The sequence below is a fragment of the Oryctolagus cuniculus genome, chromosome 7, assembly GCF_964237555.1.
Source record: "Oryctolagus cuniculus chromosome 7, mOryCun1.1, whole genome shotgun sequence".
NCBI lineage: Eukaryota > Metazoa > Chordata > Mammalia > Lagomorpha > Leporidae > Oryctolagus > Oryctolagus cuniculus.
In genome coordinates this window covers 17,660,705-17,683,808 of record NC_091438.1, presented here as the reverse complement: position 1 = coordinate 17,683,808, position 23,104 = coordinate 17,660,705, and the positions used below count along the sequence as shown (strand labels likewise).

The 23,104-nt window shown below is 45.7% G+C and overlaps 2 pseudogenes; both read right to left on the bottom strand.

Annotated features, from left to right (window-relative positions):
• Positions 1-311: 311 nt before the first annotated feature.
• LOC138850343 (endonuclease G, mitochondrial pseudogene) lies at positions 312-10,431 on the bottom strand (annotated as a pseudogene).
• A 12,032-nt stretch (positions 10,432-22,463) lies between these two features.
• Positions 22,464-22,990, bottom strand: LOC138850289 (transmembrane protein 170A pseudogene; annotated as a pseudogene).
• Between the last annotated feature and the right edge of the window lie 114 nt (positions 22,991-23,104).

Genomic DNA, 23,104 nt, shown 5'->3' with positions numbered 1-23,104 from the left:
GCCTCCAGCCGCGTTGTCTGGCAGGGTTAGGGCCTATGGAGGGGGATCCTGCAGCCCCCTGCCCCAGGCTGCCACTCACCGCCGCAGGCTTGCTCAGAGCCCAGAGTCCGGGGGGCCTGGGCGCTCCTGCTGGCCCACGCTGCCAGGCGGGGGGACCTCGGTGAGCTGCCTGCAGCCCTGTGGGCTCGGGTGCTGACGGAGCAAAGGATCAGCCCCAGTACGGCCCCCCAGGCCACCGCCCCGGCCCAGCTGCCGCCCTCGACCGGGGCCCCTGCCATGGCCACACTTGTCTTCCAGGAAGCCATCCTCAGCTACCTGGACGTCCTGCAGTCGCCCAGGCTGGCGCCCAGCCCACCTGAAGGCCCCGTCGGGTCCCGGACGGTGACAGGGCAGCAGCGGGTCACCTGGCGCACACACAGCTGGGACTGGGCTCCAAAAGCAGCCGCCTTTACTGTGCCCCTCCCCCAGCGCGGTCCCTCGGGGGCCGCCGCCCTCACTGGCCGCCCCAGGCCGCCCCCAGTGATGGCCTTGAGGCAGCCGGTCCCCGCCAGGCTGTTGGGCATGAAGAGCAGCGCTGAGGCCCGCTCGATGCTCTCGATGAGCACCAGGAGGCGCTCCAGCGGGATGGCCTCGTCCACGGGCGCATTGGGCATCCCGTGGGAGCGCAGCTCGACCTGCCCGCCCGCCGCCTCCAGGATGAGCACCTTGAAGAAGTACATGGGCACCACCACGTGGTTCTTGCCGATCACCTGGTAGTTCACATAGGCCTTCCCGTCGGCCTCCGTCCTGGGCAGGAAGAGCGGCCCGGTGCACACGTAGACGTCTGGTCGGTGCTGGTCAAGCTGCGGCTGTACTTCTCCAGGTTGTTCCTAGTTGAGGTGGGGCACCTGGGGCGCCACGTTGCTCAGGTAGAAGGTCCATGGCCTTCTGGCTCCAGCGGTGGTTGGCGGCGGCGAGGTGGCCGCGGTCGGCATTGGTGGCGCGGTGGTATCAGTGCACCGAGTTGTCCTCTCAGAAGTCGCACGAGCGCCGGTCGCCGGCGCCCCGCAGCCGCTCCGGCCACAGCTGCTCCACCACCCAGAGCGCGCCGGGGGTGCGCGCGTCCTAGCACAGCAGGTACGACTCCTGGCTCTTGAGCTGCGCCACCCTAGGCAGCCCGTACTTGGCCAGCTCGCCCGCCGAGCGGCCCCCGCGCCCCAGGGGAGGGCGGGCAGCTCAGCCGCCACGGCCAAGGGCAGCATGGGCAGCCGGCCCAGCAGCCCGGGCGCCGGCCGCGCGTCCGCCCGCCGCCGCCGCCAGCTCTGGCGTCAGGGTGAGAGCAGCCCGCAGCTTCCGCATGGCCGACCTGGAGAGCGGTCAGCGGGCGGAGGCCCTGCCACGGCTTAGCCATGCGGCCTCGGGGCTCTTAGAGGAGCCGCTCCGCGGATCCCGTCACGGGGCCGGGCCATGGAGGGCACGCCGTCCTCCCCTGCCGCTCAGAAGCGCTCTTCTAGGGCTCAGCACCAAGCACCCAGGGAAGCCGGGCCGGCCAGAGGTGCGCCAAGTGATCAAATTTTATAACACTCGTTAGTTACTTATTTGAGAGAGGGGGAGGTGAAGAGGGGGGAAGAGGAAGAAGAAAAAAAGGGGGAGAGAGAGATTCCATCTGCTGATACTTTAATATCTGTGACTGGGCTGGGCCAAAGTATGGAGCTGAGGTCTCAATGCAGGTCTCTCATATGGGCATCATGGACTCATTTACTGGAGTAAATAATCTTCCTCCAAGGCTGTACATTAGGAAGATGCCAGAGTCAGGACCCAGAGCCAGATATCAAATCGAAGTGCTTCAATATGGGACACAAGCATCTTAACTAGTAGATGAAATACCTGCCTCTAAATTATTTGCTTTAAAATGTGTCAGATTTCACAGTAACTCTGTAGGTCAGGTATGTTTATGTAGCATGATAGTACAAATATAGCTGGGAAAAGTGACATAATCTTCCCAGAATAATGCAGCTAGTCGTTGATAGACATCTGGGCAAGAATTAACTATTTTTAGGCTTCTTTATAAATGGCAATGTTGGGGTTCTATCAAGTTCACAGCGAGGAGAAACTAAGTCTATTGAACCTCAAAATCCCATCTTTAAATTATTTTTCATAGTCACTTTCCTCGTGTGTACATTATGGTAAAGTGAGTTGAGCTGCCACTTCGAATTCCTACATCCCCTATCAGAGACCTGATTAAATCCCAGCTTTTCTGCTTCCAATACAGCTTCCTGCTGATGCACCCTGGAAATATCAGAAAATGACTCACATTATTGGGCTCTTGCCTCCCCCATGGGAGACCCAGATAGACTTCCTGGATTCTGGCTTTGACTTGATCTATACCTGCCTATTGCCAGCATTTGGACTGTGAACCAACAGATTGTTTTCTCTATGTTTCTCTCTCTCTGTTGCTTTGCCTTTCAAATACATAAAAATAAATAAACATAAAAAAATCAGATCTTGTCTCCATTTCCTCAAACACAAGTACACACATGCACGTATACATACAAGCATCGTATAATGCATCACTTAAAAAATCAATAATCATAGGATTGGTTATCTTTTCTCCATAGTCCAGATGATGACAATAGTATTAAAACAACAGATTTATTATTTGACAATTAAGTCATAAGTTTATAATTGCCATAGAGGCCATTAAGTCATTAAGTATTTAACTGACTTTTTTATATTTCAGAAACTTAGAGAAAAATTCTACAATCTTAGATCCTCAGTAGTAAATTTACAGATCCTTTAGGTTTGCCTTGATTGATATCTTGGTTGTAAAATAAAAGAGAATTATTAGCTAATTCAGTGAGTTGAACATCAATGACTATATCCTCTTCATATTTGGCTATTACAACAGGATACATTGTTGAAAACATAAGAAGATGAACCTGAAGTTAAGAAAACTGGGGCTGGTACCGTGGCATAGTGGGTAAAGCCACTGTCTGCAGTGCCAGCATCCCATATGGGCACTGATTCAAGTCCCAGCTGCTCCACTTCCAATCTAGCTCCCTGTTATGGCCTGGGAAAATAGTGGAAGAAGGCCCAAGCGCTTCAGCCCCTGCACCCAAGTGGGAAGACCCGGCAGAAGCTCCTGGTCTCTGGCTTCAGATCGGCACAGCTCTGGCACAGCCAACCGAGGAGTGAACCAGTGCATGGAAGACCTCTCTCTCCTCTTCTCCTCCTCTCTCTTGTAATTCTGTCAGATAAATAAATAAATATTTTTTTTAAAAAGAAATAAAACTGATGGGAGCCAGTACTGTGGCATTGCAGGTACAATTACAGCCTGCAATGACAGCATTCCATATGGGCGACAGTTTTTGTCCTAGAAGCACCACTTCTGTGTCAGCTGTCCCTGGTAATGGCATGGGAGAAGCAGTGGAAGATGGCCCAAGTGCTTGGACCCATGCTATCGACATGAGAGACTTGGAAGAAGTTCCTGGCTCCTGGCTTCAGCCTGGTCCAGTCCCAGCCACTGAGGTCATTTGGAAAGTGAACCAGTGGATGGAAGATCTCTACTCTCTGTCTCTCCCTGTAACTCTTTCCAATAAATAAATAAATAAATAAATCCTTATATATAATGAAGAAAATAGATGAAGTATGCTGATAGACATGATATTTACAGGAGAAATCAAGACTGCATTGATTCTTCTGAACCTCAGCCTTTTTCTTGACTAATTTGATTACAGTTGGTGTCTTGGGAGATGTATATACATTTAACTTCTTTGCCTTTTTGCTCATATCTTCTTCCAGATTATCTCTGGTAGAATTCATTTTAAGTTCCTTACAAGTAGGACCTCAAATAAAAAAATTAGCATATATAATCATTCTGAGAGCAAAATCAGTGTTTCTGTTGGACAGAGTCAGTGACTACTTCCAGGGATGGAATGTTGACATTCTTACTCATGTCGGTGCCCATGCACTGAAGCATTAGGAGTTAGGACAGCACTGTTGCATCCCAGATGCAATGGTGCCATCAAACTTCATTGGAGATATAATGTCTATATTTACCATTGATGGTGAAAAAACATGTCATTGCAAATACTCAGAACAGAAATGAGATGCATTAGCCAAAGGGAATAGCCTTGTGTATTGAGACAGAATGTTTAAAGCTGAGGCTTACCTTTATGTCTATCTGACTCTAAATCTCATGTCATACTAACTGGGGACTTCAGAAAAGTTATCAAACTAGTCTGTCTCTCAGGTTTCTCAGCTCCATAGTGTCAATATATAGGGAACTAGAGAGAATTTTAAAATCCCAACCACTGTGCTGTGTGTGTTATATGCTAATACTCTAAAAATAGTATCTTTTCTTAGTATAATTAGGATATATGTCTAATAGCCTCAGGATAAATTAGAGAAAGGCTAGAAGCCCTAGATGGAAGCAGCTTCAGAATACCAACCTATGAAATCATTGAGTTGTTAGTAATTTAGTCAAATATAGAAAAGATCAACTTTTGTATGAGTTGGTCTGTTTCCACTAAAACATGAGTTTAATTCTACAGCCTTTCCCTAGAGGGTACATCTTCAAAGCGTTTATTTTCTGCTTAATCAGGCCTGTGTTCCAAGTTCCCAGGTGAGTGAACATGTTTGGTGACTCAAACAAGATATCTCAGTGTCATTTAGAAACAATTATATTCTAACAGCAGTAAAGTGTAGTTTTTTTTTTAAATAAAGTGAAACTGTTTCTATTGTGCATTAAGTGCCATATGAAATGGCTGTTGGTTAACCTCAAGTTAATGAAGTAGTTCTCCTTTATCAGGCAGGTCATGGGAAAAAAAAAGATGTGAAGTAGTGTAGTGTGCCACTGAAGAGGTAAGCTGAAGGGATGCCTTCCATGAAATGTAGCTTCCCATAAAGCAGGAGGTTATCATGCTCACATGGCCTGACAGTTTCCAAGGATAGATTTTTGATGGGAATGTGTAAAAGAAAGTGCTTTTGGAAGGCGATCTTCTGCATGGTTGATGGGACAGGTAGACCATCTGTTACAAGGTACTTTGGAAGAAAAATTAAGATATCAAGAAGCAGTTAAGGCAACACAAAATAAAATTTCTGCAGTTGACCTTGGATAAAAATATAGACTGTTGTGCCAACTCTTCCAAAAATGTTACATTCAGTATTTATCAGTGACCTCTGGGCACGTCAATGAACTGATAGTGATTCCCTTCAGAATATACTTCACACTTGCAGTCTAAATAATGTCAGAGAAGCAATACAGATACATCATAAAAAGCTATCATTCTATCAGGTGAAATTACCTCTTCAGGACTGAAAAAGTACTCACATGCAACAATTCATCTCTGAGCTCTCTCTTCCACACTAAGCAATATGAGATCAGCATACAATGTGGACTTTTTAGGAGGATGACTGTGTATTAACAATAATTTCAGAATTAAGTGTAAGTTGATGACCAAAATGAATCATTTTCTCTTCCACATAGCTTTATAGAACCTCTCTCTCCTAATTAAAATAGTCAGACACCTTTTCTTCTATGGCGTATCACCTAGCTCTGGGATTTAGAATTATTTTCCAAGTTTCTAGGAGCACTATGTGAAGATCTGTTAGCTGCCAGCACCCATTGAGAGACTGAATTAAAATAAAAACACTTCTTTGCCCCCAAATAGGACTCCTTTAAGAGAAATCCTGCTGTGAATGATCAGCTTGAGGGTACAAACTCATCACAACTCTGAAACTCCCAGCCCCAGAGTCCCTCTGAATTTGTCTACCCTGGGGACACACTGGCTCTCAGTTATTTTGGTCAGATCATGACTCTGATCTTTCTCTCCCACAATGTCAGTCCTCAGATCACTGCCTGATAAATATACTGAAAGCTAGCCTCCAGTTGTCATACTGATTGAGTTTTTAATTCATGAGGTACAGCTTTTATTTATGTTTTATGTTGCTATCTGTTCTGATGGGTTTATATCAGCAAAGATGCCTCTGTGGCAGAATTTGTATTCTACTCCTTCCCTCCTCTCTAAACTATGTTATCACATTAAAAAAAAAAAAAAAAAACCTCAGACGATGAGTGAAAGAAGTGGAAGAATTTGAAATATTCAAAAGAGAACCATTTCTCAACAGTGTCTATTCTCATAAGAATTTTTGCTTTGAATTTTTGGGGCCAACTTTGGGAATTCAGCATGGTTAATTTCTTTTTTTAAAAAAAGATTTATTTTATTTATTTGAAAGTCAGTGTTACCCATAGAGAAAAGGAGAGGCAGAGAGAGAGAGAGAGAGAGGTCTTCCATCTGCTGATTCAATCCCCAGTTGACAGCAACAGCTGGAGCTGTGCCAATGTGAAGCCAGGAGCCAGGAGTATCCTCAGGGTCTTCCCACAAGGGTGCAGGGACCCAAGGACTTGAGCCATTTTCTACTGCTTTCCCAGGCCATAGCAGAGAGCTGTATTGGAAGAAGAGCAACTGGGACTAGAACCAGAGCCCATTTGGGATACCGGCACCCCAGGCCAGGGCATCAAACCACTGCACCACAGCGTCGGTCCCAGGGAACAAAGTTTTGATGCAGAAAAACAATAGGGCATGAATTCAAGAGAGCGTGGCTTTACAACTGCTTTTCATTATAGCAGTTTTAAACATAGCTTGGGCTTCTGACAATTTGTATCAGTCCTTAAAATTAAAAAGCCAGCAATTTGTCAATTTATGAATCCCCAAAGTTAAAAAAAAACACACACACAAAAACAAAAACAAATGACAAAAACCATAGAGAGTATGCCATGGTTTGGGTTTAGTTTGAAACTTTCTCCCAGAATTTCAAGTGCTGGGAGCCTAATCTCCAGTTTGGTGGTGTTGAGATTGCAGAATCTTTAAGAGATGGGGCCTCATGGATGTTTTTAGATCATTAAATATTGCGGCTAAGCATTTCTGTTTGCTGGGTATCACACTAGAAAGTGTATTTGATCAAGACTATGTTACATGGGGCTGGCACTGTGGCACAGTAGGTTAATCCTCTGCCTGTGGCACCGGCATCCCATATGGGCGCCACTTCTAGTCCCAGCTGCTCCTCTTCCAATCCAGCTCTCTGCTTTGGCCCGGGAAAGCAGTAGAAGATGGGCCAAGTGCTTGGGCCCCTGCACCCACATAGGAGACCTGGAAGAAACACATGTATCCTGGCTTCAGATCTGCACAACTCCAGCTGTTGTGGCCCTCTGGGGAGTGAACCAATGGAAAGGAGACCTTTCTCTCTGTCTCTCTCTCTGTCTGTAACTCTATCTGTCAAATAAATAAATAAAATCTTTAAAAAGCAAGACTATGTTACATACATACATAGATACCCAGATAGAACTCATCAATACGCAAGGCTGACAGGTGCACTTTTCTTAATAGTATATGCTACAGCTAAAACAGATGAACCATAGCTATCATTCAAGCTTGGGTCTATGGGCATTTATGTGCTTTTGATTCATGGTTACTTAGAAGACTTACCTCCTGTTTAATGATTCTAAAACTTGTGTGTGCACACACACACATATCAGTAGAAACAATATATGTGAACACACTGAGGCTTATATACCAAGTCTCCAAATTACTCTCCAGCAAATGATTCCTCGTATTGATTGGCTAATTAAATACATGTAATAACGTGGTTTAATTCTTCATTGCATTTATTATTTGCTGTTGCATTTTGAGACATCTCTCTTGGATAATAATATATCTATCTAATTGCTAAAAACTATGGAACAATTTCTTCATAGAACTAAGTATGAAATGATATAATGATGTATAAACCCACTATCCAAGATTATTAGGTCTCAATGTTATACATAGTTTTCAAAGTATCTTTTTCAGGATCTGTTTTACTGTCCTGTGAGCTTTTCTATCAATATGTATTAAATATAGGTTGATTATGAATTCTTATTGTACTGTCATGAAAGGTTTATCTCTGCTAATATGCAGACAAGTTACTAGAACTCATTTGATTTAGGAGGATCCTAAAGTAATCAAATACTGAGAAAGGGACAATTGTTGATCAAAGGTGATGTACACAAGACAAAAGCTGATCTTTCATGAACCCAATTTCCTTTAAAAAATGTTGCCAGTTTTATAATTTTCCACATACATGACTTTGACTCTAAGCAAGAACACTACCATAGAGAAATGAAATTTCAACTCTTTTAGTTGCAATTTATAAGAAAAAAATATATTAGAACTTTGTTTTAAATGGGCCTATAATATTTTTTCCTGTGGTTATGCTCTTCACAATTTTCTGATGTTATCATGTCCTCTGCTTTGAAATGACTGGCACTGTAGATAGTGATGGTTTTAGAAACTTCATGTGCTGTTATAAATATATGCATTTGTACTTTTGCATTGGTCTTTAATTTTGTTTTCATAATCTATGTAACATTCCTTAACATCATTAAAAATCTCTCCAAAACAAGTCAGTTTTACTAGCAAAGAGCCCAACTATAATTGGCACTTTAATAGTCCTATTACTGAGCTATTTAGCCAGTTCAATCTTAGCTTGTTTATTTTTTTAATTTGTTTTGTTTTTATATGTATATTTTTTTCTTTCTCCCCCTTTCAGCCCCACCTGGGCTCCACTGCCCACCGGCTCAGCCCCGCCCCCACTCAGCCCCACCCCAGCACACAGCCCTCCCTACTCTAGCTTTCACAGCCCCTGGCCCCAGGACCCCTCCCAGTTCTCCCTCCCCCTCGCACCCTCCTTCGTCAGCGGCTGGGCCATGCGGGAGGAGAGCGCTGAACTGGAGTCCAGGCGCCTGGCTCACAGGGCTTACAGGGATCTGCTGCCCGCGGGAGCCAGCTGCACCACAGCTGCGGAATTAGCTCCCAGCCCACCTGCACCTGCTCCCAGCCCTCCACACTCTTCCAGCCATCTGGCCTGGTCTCCCTATCAGAGGCCATCTCCGAACCAAAGCTGCACACTGTGGGTTAGCCGTGGGGGTGCCCGCCTCACAGCTGGGGGCCGGAACGGCTGAGGAGAGGAGCCCCCCCCATTTCCTCGCCTCTGCTCCTCTCACAGCGGCCCCACACTCTCGCTGTGCCCCCCCCAAAGAGCCCTCCCTGTCCCTGCAGCCCCAAGGCATTGGCTCAGCCCAGTCCCACCTCTTGCCGCCTGGCTCTGGTCTGTGAGCTTTACATTCAGGCCCAGATTAGAAGAGAGTGTCCTGGGGCTGGCGCTGGGGCACAGCAGGTTAGGCCGCTGCCTGTGGTGCCTGCATCTCATATGGGCGCCGGTTTGAATCCCAGCTACTCCATTTCTGATCCAGCTCTTTGCTGTGGCCGGGGAAAGCAGTGGAAGATGGGCCAAGTCCTTGGGCCCCTGCACCCATGTGGGAGAGCCAGATGGAGTGCCTGGCTCCTGATAGGCACAGCTCCGGCCACTGTGGCCATCCGGGGAATGAACCAGTGGATAGAAGACCTCTCCCTGTCTCTGCCCCTCTGTCACTCTGCCTTTCAGATAAATAAACCAGTCTTTAAGAAAACAGGACGCCTTGGGGTCTCAGGAGGGAGAGGGGCCTACAGTGGGCTCTGGGTCAGGAACGTGTGGTCAGCGGTCAGCGCCTCCGTGTTCCTCTGGGCACCTCCCAGTGCTCCCTTTGGCCTCCAGAATGTGCTGGGGTGGTGACGGGGCGGGGGTGGGCGCTGGGATCTCTCCCTTTGCAGTGAGGCCTCCACCAGCACCCTCCATGCCAGGGCCCCGAGTGTCCCAGGTGAGACCAGAGGAGAAATTTCCCATCTGCTGTTCACTCCCCAAGTGCCCAGAGCATCCAGGGCTGGGCCGGGCTCCATCCAGGACTCCAAGTGGGTTTGTGGCCACCACCTGCATTCCCAGGGAGCCGGGACTTCAACCAGGCCCTCGGAGAGGGAGATGCAGCACGCCAGTCACAAACCTGGGCTGCACCGCGCCTGCCCTTGGCTGCTTCCTGCCCCGGGGCGGGGGGGGCGGTGCTGAGTGAGGGGCCTGTGAGGAGCCAGGGAGACCAGAGGCAGCACTGTGTCCTGAGCGGTGTGGGATCCTTTGAGGTGCCAAGCGCGGTGCGGGGGAACAATCGGATGGATCCTTGCCCAGCCCTGAGGGGGTGCGTTAATATTTTAAGAGAACAAGTTTAATATTTCATATTTTGCCTTCAGTATTCCATGGAAACTTTAATATTTCACAAGGGGGCTAGAGACAGCAGGGCAGGCACAGAAACCAGAAACCGGGGCAGCGCGGCCACAGCGACACTGGATCCCTAGCACCTCTGCTATGAATCCCGGCCAGCCGCTCCGAGCCAGCCCGCCCACCATGCCCGCAGGAGGCCACCCACTGACCCCTGCCCGGGTCCCGCCCTTCCAGCTCCCCGCCCGAGGTCAGCGCAGGCCTGGGCCCCCGAGGCCAGGGGCTTAGGGCGATGGAGCAGGGTCCAGCCCTGCCGCACTTGCCCATGGTCACGGCCCACGGCTTCTGCGTGCTGGCAGAGAGGCCTCAGGTCCTGTCCACAGAGGGCCCGCTCTGGGAGACATCCTAGGAGGCCCCAGCGGGACCTCGGAGCCACGGGAGAACCCCAGGACACCACCCCACAGTGGACCCTGGAGGCGGCCAGGATCCCGACCTTGCTGAGGGGCAGCCCCGCCCCCACCCTGTCCTGGAGTAGCTTTGGTTCCTACGTCCCCTGCCCCCTGGCCCCTCAGGTCCAGAGAGGGTGAGCAGCCAGGGCGCAGCACCCCCACCCACCCCTGCCCCAGTGCTCCAAGGCCACCCCCACCTCGTGGTGGTAGAAACAGGCCCAGAGCCAGGTGGGAGGGGGCGGAGAGAAGGAAGGAGCACCTCTGCCCAGCCCTGGGACATGGCGCTGTCCCCTCAATGGCCACGGGGAGGGGCCCACTCCTGCCTAGACTCAGCCACGCTGTGGATGTGACCAGAGGCCTCGGGGACTGCCTGGAGATGGGGACTGCCCAGGGCGAGACCTGGGGCGCCGAGGCTCCAGACCTCCCTCAGCACGGCCACACCCAGCTCCCGGGTGGCAGGGTCTCCTCCAAGCAGGACCCACGTGTGTCCCTCTGCAGAGGATCCAGGCCCTGCCTCCACCCAGGACCCTGGTCAGCTCTATGGCCTGCTCCTCCCGCCACTGCCTGCCCACCCTGCCTTCGGTGCTGCGCCAATGGAGGCCAGCAGGGGTCAGGATTCGCCCAGGAACGAAGGCCACCAGGTGTCCAGTGCCGGCCCGGGGCTGAATGGTGACAGGTGTGAGGACAGCGGTGCGCAAAGAGCCGGGGCAGTGATCAGATGGTGCAGGCAACGGATGAGGCACGGGTGCCCACAGGTGCCACCCCCGAGTCCCCGTCGCCTGCCCAGCACCAGATGCACCCGCAAGGCCGCCTGGCGCCCCACCAGCTTTCCCCATCCAAATGCTGGTGTCACCTTCAGAGCTCTCCACCCCCAGAACTTATCCGGAAGCTTCCAAGGAGCAAACACCACCAGTCCTGCCAGGAGCCAGGGGAGCCGAAACCTGCCAGGTAGGACAGGAAAAGAAAGCCTGGCCAAGGCAGGGTGGGTCCCAGCCCACCTGGCCCTCGGCACACAGGAGGAAGACCAGCAGCCGACGTCCTACATCATTCACCCCGAAATCCAGCAACTGGGGCCGGCTGAGGGGAGCCACAGCTGTTGTCCCATGGTGGGGGAGGGTTTCCCCACCCCAGGAACCCAGGAACGCCCACCTGCTTCCTGGCCACCCCTTCCCCACGGGGCCCAGCACCACCCACATCCTGTGCGGTCCTTGGACTCTTCTCCCCTGCTCGCTGCTCTGTCCCGGCCACAGGGCCTCGCTGCTGACCCCCGCGAGCGCTGGGCCTGTTCCTGTTTCCCGGCCTTTGCACAAGGTGCTGGTGGTTCCATATGGAAGCCAGGAGCTCCTTACGGCTCCACGTGGCTGGCAGAGACACAGACCCTGGAGCCGTCCCTGCTGTCTCCCGGGTGCGCAGAGCAGGGAGCTGCGGCGGAAGTGGGCCTGGGGAGGGGGGCTTGACCCCAGAACTCCGACTTGGGGTGAGGGCGTCCCGGACGGCAGCTTAGCCGCTGGGCCACACAGGCCCGAGGGGCCCCGGGGGAGTCAGTCGGGGGCGTCGCGTGTGCCTCCTGGCATTGTTGGTGTCTGAAATTTTCCATAATAAGAACTTTGTGCTGGAGACTTCCTGCGTAGTGGCCAAGGAAGTAACCCCATTCAAAACCCAGCCCAGAGCTGTGGGCTTCGGTCTCCAGGTCCTTGCCACACGCATATGCCCGCCCACTCGGCCCTGCCTCCAGCCCTCCGTGGCTCTGGCTGCCAACCTCAGCCCTGGGCTGTCCCCGAGGCTCCCCCGAGCTCCCCTGTCTGTGGAGCCTGCGGTGGCAGTGATGGTGTGGGGGCTCTGGGGGGTCGCTCACTGCCCACAGCACAGGCTTTCACAGCCGCGGGCTCGGCTGTCAATCCTGCATCTCGGATGAGAGAGGGGAGGGCGGGCACACAGTTCATGGCCCGCCAAGACCATCACAGCGACGTTTGTGATTCAGAGGCCAGCAGACAAGGTCATAACCTTGGCAACCAGGTACAACCATCCCACTGCCTGGCAGGCTGTAACCTGTGCTTGCCACCCTCGCCCATGCTCTCTCCACCCCTCTACCCCAGGGCAGCCGTCTAGGAGGGGCTACAGAGGTGGGGAGTGGGGGAGGGGGCCCAGGGACACCTCAAGGTCACTTGCAGCTCCTCCCTCACTCTGCTGGCAGCCACAGAAGTGGCAGGTGCAGGTCTGCCGAGCACCCACTGCGGGGCAGGGAGCAGGGGACACTGGCCCAGGACAGAGGCAGGGCACACAAGGCCACAGCTGCGGGGGTGGGGGCGCTTCCCCGGGAACCAACTGCAGCCCTCAATGTCCCCCAGCCAGCATCTGTTGAGCGCCTACTGTGTGCCTGGTGCAGACACAGCATGGGCAGGGACAAAGGGGAATCTTAGCAGGAAGTCACTGGGGAGCTTGGGACAGGAGGCGGCAGGGGTGGGGGAAGCGAGGAGGCGGGTGGGTGAGGGAACACCCTGTGCAAAGGCCCTGGGGTGACAGCCTTGTTTATTTTTAATTTAAGAAGTCTATTTACTTGAAAGGCAAGAGAGAGGGAGTGGGAGAAGGAGTGGGAATCCCCCCCCCCTCACACACATACACACACACACAAACACAGAGCTTCCATCCACTGGGACACTCCCCAAATGCCCACAGTATCCCTGGTAAGACCAGGTGAAACACAGGAGTCAGGAATTCCATCTGGGTTTCTCACATGGGTGGGAAGGAACCAAGTAATTGGACTACCCTCTTCTGCCTTTCTAGGCACATCAGCAGGAAATTGGATCAGAAGGAGAGTAGCTAGAATTTAATGTCCTTGTTGAGGATTTTCACAACAGCATTCATCAGCTATGATAGTCGTAGTTTTATTGTAGAATCTTTGTCAAGCTTTGCTATCAGGGTAATGCCGATCTCATAAAACAAATCTTAACTGTTTCCTTCTCTGCATTTTGTTGGAAGCATTTTAAGAAGATTCCTGTGAAGTTTTCTTTAAATGTTTTGTAGAACTATCCAATGAAGCCATTTAGTCTTGGGACTTTTCTCTGTTGCAAGGTTTCTGTAACTGATTTAGTCTTCTTATCAATTACAGATAGGTTCCTGCTGTTCATGTTTTAGGATTAAATCTTATAGATTTATGATTCATTTATCTGTTCTTCTAGGTTATACAACTTTACAGCATATACTTGTTCTAGGTGATCTGTCATAACTGTTTTTCTTTTGTGTGGCATCACTTGCAATCCTCTTCCACTTCTGACTTTCATTGAGTGTTCTTTTTTCCTTAATCTACTGAAGTGTCCATTTTGGTGCTCTTAAGCAATGCTATTTGTATTGTTTACTTTTTTCCATTTTCTCTGTTTTTTAAAATGTCTGCGGTAATCATTATCATTTAATTCCTTTGCAAAGTTTGAGTTATAATTTGTTCTTTTTGTAGTTCTTTGAGATGAATTTTCAGCGGTTGATTTGAGATTTTCATTTTTTTACAGATTTTATTTAATGATGTAAATTTCATAGGTACATTTTTAGGAATATAGTGGTTCTTCCCCCCATACCCACCCTCCCACCCTGACTCCTGTCCCAACTCTTACTCCTTCTCCCATTTCATTCTTCACTAAGATTAATTTTTAATTACTTTTATATACAATATATATATTGTATATACAATATATACAATATATGTATATATACATACAATATATGTATATATACAATGTATACAATATATACAATATACAATATATACATATAATAAGTAAAGATTTCAACAGTTTGCACCCCCCCACACACACACAGTGTATAAAGTACTGTTTGAGAACAAGTTTAGTAGTTAATTCTCATAGTACAACTCATTAAGGAGAGGTCCTACAGGGGGAATAAGTGTACAATGATTTCTGTTCTCAATTTCACAATTATTTATGTGAAGTCTTATTTATGACATCAGTGATCACCTGAGGATCTTGCTGTGCCACATCTGAATGCCTTAAGGGCTGGTTCTGAGGTCAGAGTGTTACTTAAAGTAATTGTCATTCTGTGAGTCTATTGTGTGGACTGCTCCCATGTTGGACATTCCCTCATTTTAATTCTATTATTATTACCAGGCACTTGAGATTTCATTTTTAATGTAAATATTTACATATAAGCTTCCCTTTTCCTTTGCTATTGCTACCTTTTATAATTTTTAGTATTTGTTGTATTTGTTTCATATTAAAGCTTTTTTCTTTAAGATTTATTTATTTAATTATTTGAACATCAGAGTCATGCAGAGAGAGAGAGGGAGGGAGAGATCTTCTGTCCACTGGGTCACTTCCCAGATGGCCCCAAATCTGAGGCTGGGCCAGGCCAAAGCCAGGAGTTAGAAGTTTCATTTGGGTATTCTCCCATGTGGGTGGCAGGAGCCCAAATATTTGGGCCATCTTCTGCTGATTTTTCCAGGCCATTAGCAGGGAGCTGAATTGGAAGAAGAGCACACAGGACTGGAACCAGTTCCCAAATGAGACGCTGGCATTGCAAGAAGTGGTTTTACCTGCTATGCTAGAATGCCAGCCTCTCCAAGTATTTCCTAAGTTCCCTTGTGATTTTGTACTTCTGCCTTTTTATTTAAAATCATGCTACTTAATTCTATTTATGATATTTAGAAGTTTTTCTCATGATTAATTTCTAGTTTCATTCTATTGTGGATGGGGAAATGCCTGGTCTGAATTCATTCAACTCAAATTCACAAAGATCTGTTTAGTGATTTTTTTCTATCCTAAAGAATATTCTATATGCACTTGAAGAGGTGTATTCCAATGTTTTTGTGTGAGTGTTCTGTCAAAGTTTGTTAGGTCCAATTGTTCTATACTATTGTTCAAATCCTGTTTCCTTGTTGGTTTTCTGACTGGTGGATCTGTCTGCAAGTATAAATGAATACTGAAGTCTCTTATTAGTATTTTGTTGCTGTCTATTTCCCCCTCAATTTTTTCCACTGTTTGCTGAATGTATTTGGTGGCTAGCAATAATGTGTAAGTGTGCACATTTTTATAATTATTCTATATATTTAGTAAATTGGCTTTTTATGATTATGTAGTATCCTTCCTATACCTTGTGAAAATTTGTCTTAAAGCCTGTTTTTAAAGGTGTATCTATTTATGTGAGTGACAGTGTGACAGAGAGAGAGGAAGTTTCAGAGAGCAGGGAGATCCTCCCTCTGCTGCTTCACTACTGAAATGCCCGATAAGCCATGGCAAAGCCAGAAGCCAGGATCTCTACCCAGGTTTCCCATGTGGGTTGCAGTAACTCAAATATCTAGGCCATCATCTCTGCCTCCCAGCTGTATTGGTAGGACTTTGGATCAGAAGCAGAGAAGCCAGGATTTGAATCAGTCTATGATATGAGATAGGGGTATGCCACGCAGTGCCTTAACACAATGCACCACAACACCTACCCCTTAAAGTATATTTTATATCAGGTAAGTATGGCCACTCTTGCTTTCCTCAGGTTCCTGTTTGCAGGGAGTACTTTTTCCTTCTTTCACTTTTAATCTATGCATTCTTCAATCTAGCATGAATCGATCATACGTAGCATATAGTTGGATCCTGTTATTTTTATCCAGTCTACAATCTATGTCTTTGGATTAGAGGATATAATCCATTTACATTTAAAATAATTACTGAAAATTACGACTTGTGCCATTGTGTTTCCCATATATTTACAGCTACATCTTTACCGGTATATCTTTACTTGCACATCTTCACTGGTCTTGCTGTCTTCTTTTGAGTTTTGTATTGGCATGCTTTGATTTATAATTTATTTTTGTATATCTTTCATAGATATTTTCTTGGTTGTTGTGTGATTTGCGTAAAATATTTTCAACTTGTACCTATTTTAATCTGAGAACAACTTCAATCGTGTACAAAAAGTCAACATTTTTGTGCCTTCCTTTTTTCTCTTGATGTCACAGATTACATCTCTTTATTTGATATATCCATTAACATATTTATCATTTTTATGCTTTTGTCCTTTAAATTCTATACTAGAATTAAAAGTGATGCATTCACTAACATTACAACACTACAGGATTCTATATTGTCTGTATATATATCTTTATTAGAGAGCCTTGATTTTTAAAAAAATATTTATTTATTTATTTGAAAGGCAGAGTTAGAGAGGCAGAGGCAGAGAGAGAGAGATCTTCCATCCACTGGTTCACTCTCCAAATGGCCGCAATAGCTAGAGCTGGGCCGATCCAAAGCCAGGAGCCAGGTGTTTCTTCTGGGTCTCCCACATGGATTCAGGGCCTCAAGTGCTTGGGCCATCTTCTACTGCTTTCTCAGGCCATAGCAGAGAGCTGGATCAAAAGAAGAGCAGCTGTGTCTCAAACCAAATAGGATGGCAGCACTTTAGACAGCAGCTTTACCCACTGTGCCACAGTGCCAGGGCTTCGAGTCTTGTATTTTCACAAGCATTTTTGTTACTATCTCAAATAATTTCATTCTATCTTCATAGTCTCCCTTTAGCATTTCCTATAGGGCAGGTCTAATGGCAATGAATTCCCTAGGATTTACATGAATTTATTTGGAAAAATCTTAACTTGTTCACTATTTTTAAGAATAGTTTTCCCGGATTATAGTATTCTTGGTTGTCAGGTTTCTTATTGTTAAGCAATTTGATACATTCAAAGTGAGAATATTATGAAAGCTCCTTTGTATGTTATGAGTCACTTTTCTCTTGCTGTTTTAAAGATTCGCATTTTGTCTGGGATTTTTCCCAGCTTGATTGAAGTGAGACTTGTTGCAGTCTTCTTTGGGTTTTACCTGGATAGAGTTTATCAAATTTCTTGAATTTTCATCTTCATTTCCTTCTTCAAATCTAGAGATTTTATAGACTTGATTTCTTCAAATGAGCTCTCTATATCTCTTTCTCCTCCTTCTCAAAGTGTCTTATTGCAAATACTGATCCACTTAATGATATCCTGTAAGGTTTTTAGGTTTTCTTTCCATTTCTTGGGAGTTTTTCTCCAAAAATAGCATGCTATGCCTGTTAGATGAAGGGGCTATAATGAGTAAATATAACAAACTTTCTACCCATTTGGATAAAGTACTTCTAGGTGATGTGTTCATCTGGGCTGCTGCAAGCTCTTCTTTGGTTTCTGGAGTTCTCAGAAAAGAAATTTGGCTTGTGTGTGTTCTTGTTAAACCAGTATTTCCAAGGGAGAGAAAGGATTTGGGGTTTGCTTCCTTCATCACGTTGATATTCCTATACCACACTTGATCTTAGCCAAAAGGCTGAGAAGTGATCAGAGGTTCCTGTACCAACATACTGGTGATGTCACTCTTGAATCTCAGACTTCGATACAGCATATATGGGTTGACGTCAGCACCACATGTGGTGTTCATTCAGTAGGCATATGATGATACTTCAAAAAGTTTATGTAAAATGGACCTCAAAGGTTTTCAGTGAATTTTTTTGAAATCCATAGATAATTTTTCATTCTATGCATTTTCCTTAAACTTTTTGAAGCACCCCCACTCTATGTAGAGCACGTATTTGGAAATCTGTTCTATACCATTACATCTCAAATGGCTGACATATTCAGACACTGAAAATGCACTGATGCATAAAGTCTACTACCAAACGTACTGATTTAAAGGGTTTGGAAGACAGTTTCAATGCTCCTTGGCTGACTAGTTTGCAGTTAGTGCTGAGAATCACTGTTTTTATGCTATTTATTGATAAATTCTGGAAGTCTATTTAAGCAACTCATCTCTTCTACTAGTTGATTTTTAAATTAGATACAGTTTAAACATCAGTGGAAACCCCGTTTAGTGTACCATTCTTCTTTAGCTTAAATCTACAATTCTATTTTATTAACTTGGATCAAAATACTTACAGATAATACATGTATAAAAAAAGGGACTATAAATCTAATATCTTTAGGAAAAGCAGCTGTGACCCAAACTCAATAAAAGGTAAAGAAATTCAACCTAAATTGTTTAATGGAAGCAACTGATTTTTTTTTTCTGGACGTATCAAGGGAAATAACATGCCATTTTAAATCTTGGCATGCACAATTATGCATGTTAGATAACACAATTAAGACAAAAGGGTAGAAAGAACACTCCTGCTTTTTAATTTTTCAGAAGATTCCCTAGTGTTATTTAAATGTTACCCCAGTCCTCATACTGTTACTAAATCCAGAGTTCCCAGGAGGTTGGTTTTTTTTGTTTGTTTGTTTCTTTGTTTGTTTTGACAGTCAGAGTGTACAGTGATAGAAAGAGACAGAGAGAAAGGTCTTCCTTTGCCATTGGTTCACCCTCCAGTGGCCACAGTGGCCAGCGCGCTGTGCTGATCTGATGGCAGGAGCCAGGTACTTCTCCTGGTCTCCCATGGGGTGCAGGGCCCAAGTACTTGGGCCATCCTCCACTGCACTCCCGGGCCACAGCAGAGAGCTGGCCTGGAAGAGGGGCAACCAGGACAGAATCTGGCGCCCCAACCGGGACTAGAACCTGGTGTGCCGGCGCCGCAAGGTGGAGGATTAGCCTAGTGAGCCGCGGCGCTGGCCATCCAAGGAGGTTTTTATAACTCCTTCCAACTGAGGCTTCTGCCAAAAATTTCAAGAGCACATAAATTACAATTTGAAAAGCTTACGTTGCACTAATAAAGAAGACAATGCAGATATTAAGTTGGAGAAGTGGATATATGTTTTAACTCAGAAAATTTACATCATTGAAAAGAAAGTAAAGAGAATGTTTCTCATATAAGAGTGACTTTAAACAAACAAAAGTTTTCTTATTTTTTCTTTCTAACTACTCTAGTACGTGTATTCTCCCAACCTGTCTATCTCCCACACTGACAAGGGGATCGTGGTAGAGAGATCAGGAGATAGTCCCAAGAATGTTTGACTGCCTTCCTGAGCTTGAACTCCTTGGACCGCAGATATGATCATTTCTGATGTTACCTTTGAGTTATCCTGTAGGTTACTAAACTCACTGCCTTTGTGTTTATTAAATTTAGGGCAGCATGCAGAACCAAGAAGGTATCTATTTATTTTTAAGAGCTATGTAGTCATGTACAATAATTATGTCACTAAAAGTATTTTAAGAACTTACTCATTTTCCACAATTTTCTCAAATATAATTTACTCTCTGGCATTCCCAAGAGCATATGCTTATTTGTCCTCTTCTTACCTTCACTTTTCCATGCTGAATACTTTATTTTCAGTTAGACTTCTTCAATATACCTTTCCTCAATCATCAGGGAAATATAAGAGATAATTCAGTATAGAACTGATAGTCTACACCTAAATAATTCCTTTAAGAATTTCTCACATAATATGACAATTCAGGTATGAGTATACTTTTTATCAGACTGATTTACACAGGTCTGTGGCTTTCTCACTTCTGGAGTATATTTTTAGGGGTTTTATTTTACATGAAATAGAGTCCTAAAGCTCTAAGTATTTCCTATAATAATGAACTAATAAGAAACTTGCTCAGCAAATTGCCAAGCTACATTGTGTTCTTGCTGAAGGCAGAAGACTCAGCATTAAACATGTTCAACAAATGTCCTTTGTTAAAGAGTTCAGTAATTATAGTGGAGTTAGAATTAAATGATACATTATTTGAAATGTTAAATTGAAGACATATTTTGCACTGTTAACACCCGAATATCACTTCACACAAGCTCTCTTAAGATTTAATGAATTACTAAAACTTTTCCATTGAGCTATACAATTATTTAAGGGAAAAACAAACAACTTAGAAGGCATCAGATTAGATTTTTTTCACAGAATGCCACATCCAATGTTCATTTATATGTAGTTTTAAAAGAGCTGTACATACCTAACACTTTATATAGCCTTATGGCTTATATAGCATTATACTTTTTTTTTCCTTATATATTAGGGTTTCTTACTCTCATCATCACTAACATTACAGGATGGATATTTTGTGTTGTGAAAGGCTGCTTTGGGTGTTGTAAGATGTTTGGTGACATCCCTGTCCTCTGCTCTGTGTCCCCCATCTCTCCAGTTATGGAAAGTGGTCTCCAGACATTGGCAACTCTCTCCTGGAGGCCAGAGTTGCACTGGCCTCAGTTGAGAACTCCATGAATGTAGATACAAAAGTGGCTAAAGGGGTGGCAAAATGATGTTATTAGCCAAATCACTCATTCTTCTTCTGAAGTCAAACTGCTTTAACCCACTGTATTTTCCAGGATGCTCTACTCTTTAAATTTCCAGCTCTTTTTCCATATGAAGCCCCCTGAACCACAACCAAACTTCAGAGCTTCATATCTCAGCCCAGGACTAAACTCTCCCCACTATACTAAGATTACTATATATATATATATATATATATATATACACACACTAAGATTAATATATATATATATGACTGTAAGTGGCATTGCCTTGAATTTAATAAGTAGCTTTTTATTCCATTTAACTCTAAGGCTAAATGACAGCTTTTATAAATTTTTTATCTTAGAATCTTATAAATATTACTCAAGAAGCATTTTTGCACCTTTATTATTACTTTTTTTTAATTCATCTATTTAATTCTCTTGAATAAAAATGTAAAGGGCAGGGAGGGAGCTTATTGGAAATGAAACTTCAGGCACTTTATGGGAGCTGACACCCAATACTGTAAGGGGGGTTGAGGAGTCCCCCCAGGTAAACACAGTAAGACTAAGAGATCAACAACCACCAGCTCTAGTTTCAGCTGCACTCTGGTTTCTTAAAAGCCATCAGTAAACTAACTACTAAGAACAAATATAACAGAATGCTCATGAAGTATCTTATTTGTGTCTCTGTCTAATGAGTATTCTAATCAATCTGGCTTAAAATTGTCAATTGAACCCATTTAACAGGGAAGGTTTTCAATTAGGCTAAATAAAATTAATAAAGCTAAAAGTGATAGAAAAAGGCAATATAAAAATTCTAAAGGTCTCCATTAGCTAGTTTATTTGAGAAAATCTACTAGACAACAAATTCAGATCTCTTAAAATATATTAAATAATCAGAGGTCAAGATAGGTATCTATAAAATGTCACATTATTCAATAGTTATCTACTTTGCCTTCTAACAGTGGGACCAAAGCCACTACTTGACTTATACTTTGATTTTTTTTTGCCCGTTATATTTCATCAAACTTGTTCTCAAAGCCATTCTCAACCAAAACCTAATTGGCATTTACTGTCATGAAGATGTAACAAAAGCAAAGTTTGCCAATTTTTTTTTTTTTTTGGACAGGCAGAGTGGACAGTGAGAGAGAGAGAGACAGAGAGAAAGGTCTTCCTTTTGCCATTGGTTCACCCTCCAATGGCCGGCGAGGCCAGTGCGCTAAGGCTGGCGCACTGTGCTGATCCGATGGCAGGAGCCAGGTGCTTCTCCTGGTCTCCCATGGGGTGCAGGGCCCAAGCACTTGGGCCATCCTCCACTGCACTCCCTGGGCACAGCAGAGAGCTGGCCTGGAAGAGGGGCAACCGGGACAGAATCTGGCGCCCCAACCGGGACTAGAACCCAGTGTGCCGGTGCCACAAGGCAGAGGATTAGTCTAGTGAGCCACGGCGCCAGCAAACTTTGCCAAATTTTAATCAAGATTAGATCAACTAGGATTATAGTACAGCATACCCTGCTCATTTAAAAGAAACCGTGTGAAATATGCAACACTTCATTTTCTCACAGAATATTGTAAATGTCAGTGCAAATGACCCTGACCCAGAGGCATGGTTGTCCTGCCTTGGGTGAAGGTGCAATGTGTTAAGCTACTTAAATTAAGTATCTATGAAAAAGAAAGCCAAGAAAGTTGTTTTGTTTTGGTGGAAAACGACAAGAGTCTGCAAAGATCTCAATTGTTGGAGCATCAAACCGAAGACAGGACTGGGCTGTTGGTTTTCCCACTTATGATCATTCAAGTGGCTTCTGTGTGAAACACTGCACTCCATGTTTTCTTTCTGAAGGCTCTATAAAACTCAGGTTGGATATCACAGCAAAGGGGGTATGCTAGAGAGTTGCTAAAATCTGCAGAAAGGAGACCAGCACCACACAGAAGGTCTGTCCCGTGCCCAGGGTGAGGGCTTCAAAGGGTATCATTTCCTTCCCTGCTGCTTGGTAAACTCCAGCAATTGCTGCACTTGTCAAGATTCCAGCAGTAATTGGTCCCACGGAGCTCATCAACAGGATGCTTAACAGACATGAACCTACCATGTTTGTGATGTCTGAGGGTGAAGAGGGCCAGTAATCCAGCAGGGACATGAAAGAAGAGAGATGACACCAGTGCCCGCAGGAACACCCTGTACCACATCTCTGGGAAAGAGCACAGCGAAGTGGAGTTGGGGCACAGGGTCCAGTTGCCTACCCGCGGCAGGAGCTTCAGGCTGAGGATCTGCTGCAGGAGCCCGGCTCAGCCACCGCTGCCGCCGCCGCTCCCCTCGCGCTCCATCCCTCCACCATTCACCACACACACAGGCAGGGACGGCGCCCTAAGTGCCACGGAGGTTCGCTCTCACACCTCTGTCGCCTTCGGCCGTGGCCTTTTCCTTCCTCCCACACTCAA